We start from the raw sequence: 6,093 nt of genomic DNA, 5'->3' as shown, positions 1-6,093 counted from the left end.
TGTAAAAAATTTCGAAAAGTTTTCAGGTAAAAAATGGATTAAAATATGAATTAGAGCTTTAAAACTCAACTAGTTGACTTTGGTCAACATTTTGAGCAAACGGACTTGGATCAGTATTTTGAAAGTTTTGGTAGGTCCGTATCGTGATTTGGGACTTGGGCGTATGCCGCAAATCAAATTCCGAGGTCCCAAGCCTGAGATATGGAATTTTGAAGAAAAATTAAAAGTTTAAGTTCAAATAGTGACCGGATATCGAATTATATGTAAACGACCCCAGAATAAAGTTTTGATGATTCCAACAGCTCCGTATGGTGATTTTGGACTTAGGAGCGTGATCGAAATTTTATTTGAAAGTCCGTAGTGAAATTAGGCTTGGAATGGCTAAAATAGGAATTTAAAGTTTGGAAGTTTGACCGAGGAGTTGACTTTTTGATATCGGGGTCGGAATCCAGTTCTGAAAATTTTTACAGCTCCGTTATATCATTTATGACTTGGGTGCAAAATTTGAGGTCAATCGGACTTGATTTGATAGGTTTCGACATCAAATGTAGAAGTTGGAAATTCTAAGTTTCATTAAGCTTGAATTGGAGCATGATTCGTGATTTTAGCATTATTTGATGTGATTTGAGGTTTCAAATAAGTTCGTATGATATTTTAGGACTTGTTGGTGTATTTGGTTGAGGTCCCGAGGGCCTCGGGTGAGTTTCAGATGGTTAACGGATCAAAAGTTGGACTTAAAACAGCTACTGCAATTTTTCTCTGCTGCTGGAAATTCTGGGCTACGATCGAGGCAGCCCAAGAAAGAGGTAGCCCAAGATCGAGGCCCAAGATAAGGCAGCCCAAGATCGAGGTAGCCCAAGATCGACGCACCCCAAGATCGGACTCCCCATGATCGGACTCCCATGATCGGACTCACTATGATCGGACTCCCCATGATCGAACTCCCCATGATCGGACTCCCCCATGATCGGACTCCCCATGATCGAGGTCCAAGATCATACTCCATGATCGAGGTCAGCCTAGACAGATCAGTAAGTTATAAAAACAGGGGGGGCTTCGTCCCATTCGCCATTTTTAACAACTTGGAGCTTGAGCAGAGGTGATTTTTGATATATTTTCAAGGAAAAACATTGGGGTAAGTGATTCTAACTCGGATTTTGTCAATATACACGAATATATCATTATTTTCACCATTTAATTAGTGTTTTGAGATAGAAATTTGGAAAAATTTTAGAAATCTCATAGAAACGAATTTTTGAGATTTCGGTGTCGATCTGGAGTCGGATTTGAGTAAAACTAGTATGGTTGGACTCGTAATTGAATGGGTTATCGGATTTTATAAGTTTCGTTGGATTCCGAGATGTGGGCCCCACAGGCAAAATTTGAGCTAATTTCAGATTTTATTGAAAAATATAATATTTTCTTATGAAATTGATTACTATAATTTTTATTGACTGTATCGAATTAATTATGACTAGATACGAGTCGGTCGGAGTCAAAAAATCGAGGAAAAAGCATAATACTTAGTTAAATTGGAGCAAGTCGAGATAAGTGACATGTCTAACCTTGTGGGGGGGAAATTTCCCCTATAATTGATATTGACGTGATTATTGAAATGTGTTGAAAGTCGTGTACACGAGGTGACGAGTGTGTACACGGGCTAAATGTGAAAGATTATACTTTTAAATTGTATAAATTATTGTTGCGCATTAATTAAATTATTTTATTTTGTTATATTCTTCATTATTGATTTAATGTTTATATTTTAAATTTGCTTGACCTTTTCCTGGTAAATATTATTAATATGAAGTATTTGACATTTTTAAACTTGATATTGAAGCAACGTATTAAAGATTTTGAAATATTATTTTCCTGAATTATTTACTCCTGAATATTTTTATAAGATTTTCGTACTCATTGTGATGGAGCAGTGAGCTCTTTATTGTGAAAAAATATTATTGTTGAATTATTTTGACATGAGCCGTGAGCTCTTTATTGTGGAAAAATATTGTTGTTGAATTATTTTGACATGAGCCGTGAGCTCTTTATTGTGGAAAAATATTGTTGTTGAATTATTTTGGCAAGTTAAATTATTAGAGCACCTGAGGTGCAAATTGTGATATATTGTGATATTGATACGCATGCGGTGGTATAAGGTTTGGGTATTAAAATGCATGTGGTGAGATAAGGGTGGCTTGATGCGCATGGCTAGTAGGGGGAACTACTAGAAGTCATGCGGTGTGATAAGGATGGTTAAAATGCGGGAAGCTATTTCGGAAAAAAATATTTTCTTTAAAAATAAATTATGAAGGCTCCCGCGGTGAGATAAGAAAATGAGATATTGTGAATTTATTTATGATTTGGGACTACGAGGCGGTACCTCGGGAGTGCCCTTGTTGATATTGATTTATGGCCGCATTTGCCTTTGATTATTGTTGTGATTTTCTTAAAGTTGAAAAGAATTTTGTTTTGTTTCCACGAGGTATTTATTTGCCATTATTTGATGTAATTAAATGTGACATACTACTTGATTTATTTCCATTGTCATTTTATCTTATAATATTGTTTAAACATTTTACCATGCCATTATTTATTCTCCAGTAAGGCCTGACCTGACCTCGTCACTACTCTACCGAGGTTAGGCTTGGCACTTACTAGGTACCGCTGTGGTGTACTCATACTACGCTTCTGCACATATTTTTGTGCAGATTCAGGTACATCTTATCAGACCACGCATCAGTAAACTAGTTGTACGAGGAAACTTCGAGGTATATCTGCCAGCGTCTGCAGACTCCGGAGTCCCCTTCTATCTTACTATGTTGTCTTCCTTATTTTCTTTAGACTCTTATGTATAGAGACATAGAGAATAAATTCTTAAAAGCTTGTGGCTTATTTCTACCCGGTTTTGGGAGTTAAAATTGTTTGAATTATAGTTTAATTATTTCAGATATTTATTATTATTTTGCATTGATAGGCTTACCTAGTCTTAGAGACTAGGTGCCATCACGACATCCTACAGAGGGAATTTGGGGTCGTGACAAGTTGGTATCAGAGCTCTAGGTTCATAGGTGTTATGAGTCACAAGCAGGTTTAGTAGAGTCTTGTGAATCGGTACGGAGACGTCTGCACTTATCTTCGGGAGGCTATGGAACTGTCAGGAAGATATTCACTTCTTTGATTCCTTATCGTGCGGCATTGATTTAGCTTGAAACATATATCTCATATTCCTTTGTATCCACTCGTGTATGACATTGCGCACTCGGTATCAGTTGTGCGTCGATGGTTCGTGGTGCCGCAGATGAACTGCGAGGGAGCCAGAGATGCTCAAACATTGCCTTAACGTGTGGTTCCGACTGAAGATGCGGGCGTATTGAAAGATCACCAAGTGAATCATGTGCGGGGTGCAACGGAAATTGGCGTCTGATTGATTTATACGAGCTGTGAAGGTTATTATTATGGATCATCGTACGTTGTGACCTATGACTTCACGCCGTCCACTATCAATGGGTGGATTGCGGGGTCATGTATTATATCAGTTTTGGGCCTGAAATGTATATATGTGATACTGAAAGGTTTCCTAAAATTTACACATATTTAAGGCCTGAGATTTTGTAGAGGATAAGGTTGGGACTTGCGGTATGTCCGCCTCCTTAATAATCCTATATTTCAATACCAAATGAGTTATAAAAACAACTCTAAATTTGTAGAAGGTCTACTCAGCGTGGACGTCACTGTTGCGAATTTTGGGGTGCTTCGGAGGAAGTACACTTGTTGACAAGAGTCTGGACTATATGGTTCGTGACAAGATTTGTCTGTATGGAGCTCTACTTTTGTGATTGCTGTGTATAAATAGGGGTAAGGGTTACCCCAAAGAAGAATCGAAGAGTATGTTAAGAAATGGGTCAGCTCAACAGTGTTGAGTCAGCATAACAAAAGAAGAAATTTGCCTTGGGAGAGATAATTCTCCACCGGTGTTCGTGGCAAGCCTATGAAGAGGGCAGACCAGCCAATGCAACACTACCCACTTGGCTCAGTTCTTAGAAAATCTTTTGAAAGAGTTTGTTTCTCGGACTCTTCATAATGCGTGGCGCATAGGGTTTGAACGGTTGCGTCAGGTCACCATTGACGGTGTCAGAATATGCCATCAAGTTCAATAAGTTAGCTCGTCATACTCCTACTTTGCTTTCTACAGCCAGAGGGCGAGTCCACAGACTCATTAAAGGACTCAATTATGATCGTAAAATTTTGTACGACTCGGGAGCTAAAAGTTGATACTTCATTTCTGCTAGTTGTACTAATTGCCAAGATATTAGAATGTATTCGAGGTGAGGAAAAAAGGAAACTAAGGAGACCAAGACGTCTCGAGGTTCGGATAATTGTAAGTGTCTGTAATTTCCACGAAGTTCTGAATGTGACTCTGCGGGTCTTCATGAGATAGACCCATATATTGCCCTGTGGACTGAATCAGTTGTACCATGTACTGTTTGAGTTCAAAGTGACCCGTGATCTCAGGCTTCACAATTGCCTGAGTCATATTAGCAAGATTGGGCCTTGAAACTTCTATCACCGGACGTCCTTCATTACATGCCAATTTCGTCTTCAACGTACCTACACATAAAATAAACTCAATTAAGCACAAATATAGTATAGTTTAGCATTAAAGCCCCAAAATGTAAGGTAAGTAATGCACTAAAAATATAAAATTATAGCCAAACATCAGAAATCACTCGGATAAATAGTCATTCGTGAAAGGGGATATCCTATAATTATAATAGATCAATATACAATCTGTATCAAGAAACTGTTTGATTCTTAATGGTAAAATACTTGCACGATAGTTATATCAAATACGAATTGTCTTTATACGAACCTCAAAAAAAAATTCACTAACTCTGAATCCGTCGGTCGAAATCGATACCCTTCTCCAAGATTATCTAACTCCATCATATTCATTGTTTCTTGAATATGAAGATGAAAAAAACGCAGCGGCCGAGACTAGAGAGTTTTGAGTGATAAAATAGGGCTATATATATGACTTAGGAGTTTAGATACTTTGTATTTATAGAACAAAAGGTTGATTATGATCAACGGCAATGAGTTCGATTTTAGGGAAGTACGTGAAGCCCAAGTATATTCAACAAATTTTACCTGAAATCCCTGCCTTTGTAGGAAACCAAACGTGTAACAATTTAGGAAACTTTCTTCGAACGGTCGAAATTGTTCGTTGTAAAATAATTAAAAAAAGGAACTGTTAATATATGGAAACATGGGAGTCAAATAATAAAAACAATGTACACTATTTATTCATTTAGCATGTAGTAATCTTTCAAAGAAACAAAAGAGTTAAAAGAATTTCCAAATTAATATATTTTTGTCAATCTTACCGTGAAATATATGTTATTTTTGTGTATGACATTATCCCTGGTTTTTTATTTTTTTTTATAGAATTTAAAGTTTATATTCATTTTAAAAGGTAATAAAAATAGTTAATATATAGAAATTGTTCATAGTAAATAAAAATAAAATAAATTGGTAATATGTGGAAACTTAGCATATTCTTTCGTAAGGCAACAAATAATTATTAAACAGCCAAGCCAAAACAGAGTTACGTTAGGGAGAATCCCTGTTGATCTCTAAATGAGAAGCATTAAAACAAAATATAGAAGTTAAACTTGAAAGATAGAAATCCCAAGTTACACTAGTTGCATACGATAAAGCTATACGAGCAAGAGAGAGAGCCGCTTTATTAGCATATCTCACCTAGTCCATGGAAGGACAAATCATTGAATTAATTCCTCAAAGGCAAACAATCCCCAATAATAGAACCAATAATTTGTCTTAATTCGTTTATCATGAGCAATCTTTTTTCTTTAACTAAAAGAAGAAGAAAAAAGGAATGTTAAAGCTTCCAAATATAAGTTATTTCTACGTGTGACATTATCTTTGGCTTTTTCTGAAAATAGATTTTGATGGTTTTATTTAATTTTAAAGGCATATACTATAATAATATTCGTTCTTTAATATAACAATAACAATAACCCAGTATAATCCCACTAATGGGATCTGAAGAGGGTAGTGTGTACGCAGACTTTA

The sequence above is a fragment of the Nicotiana tomentosiformis genome, chromosome 6 (genome assembly GCF_000390325.3).
Source record: "Nicotiana tomentosiformis chromosome 6, ASM39032v3, whole genome shotgun sequence".
NCBI classification, from domain to species: domain Eukaryota; kingdom Viridiplantae; phylum Streptophyta; class Magnoliopsida; order Solanales; family Solanaceae; genus Nicotiana; species Nicotiana tomentosiformis.
Note: the sequence above shows the minus strand (reverse complement) of the source record.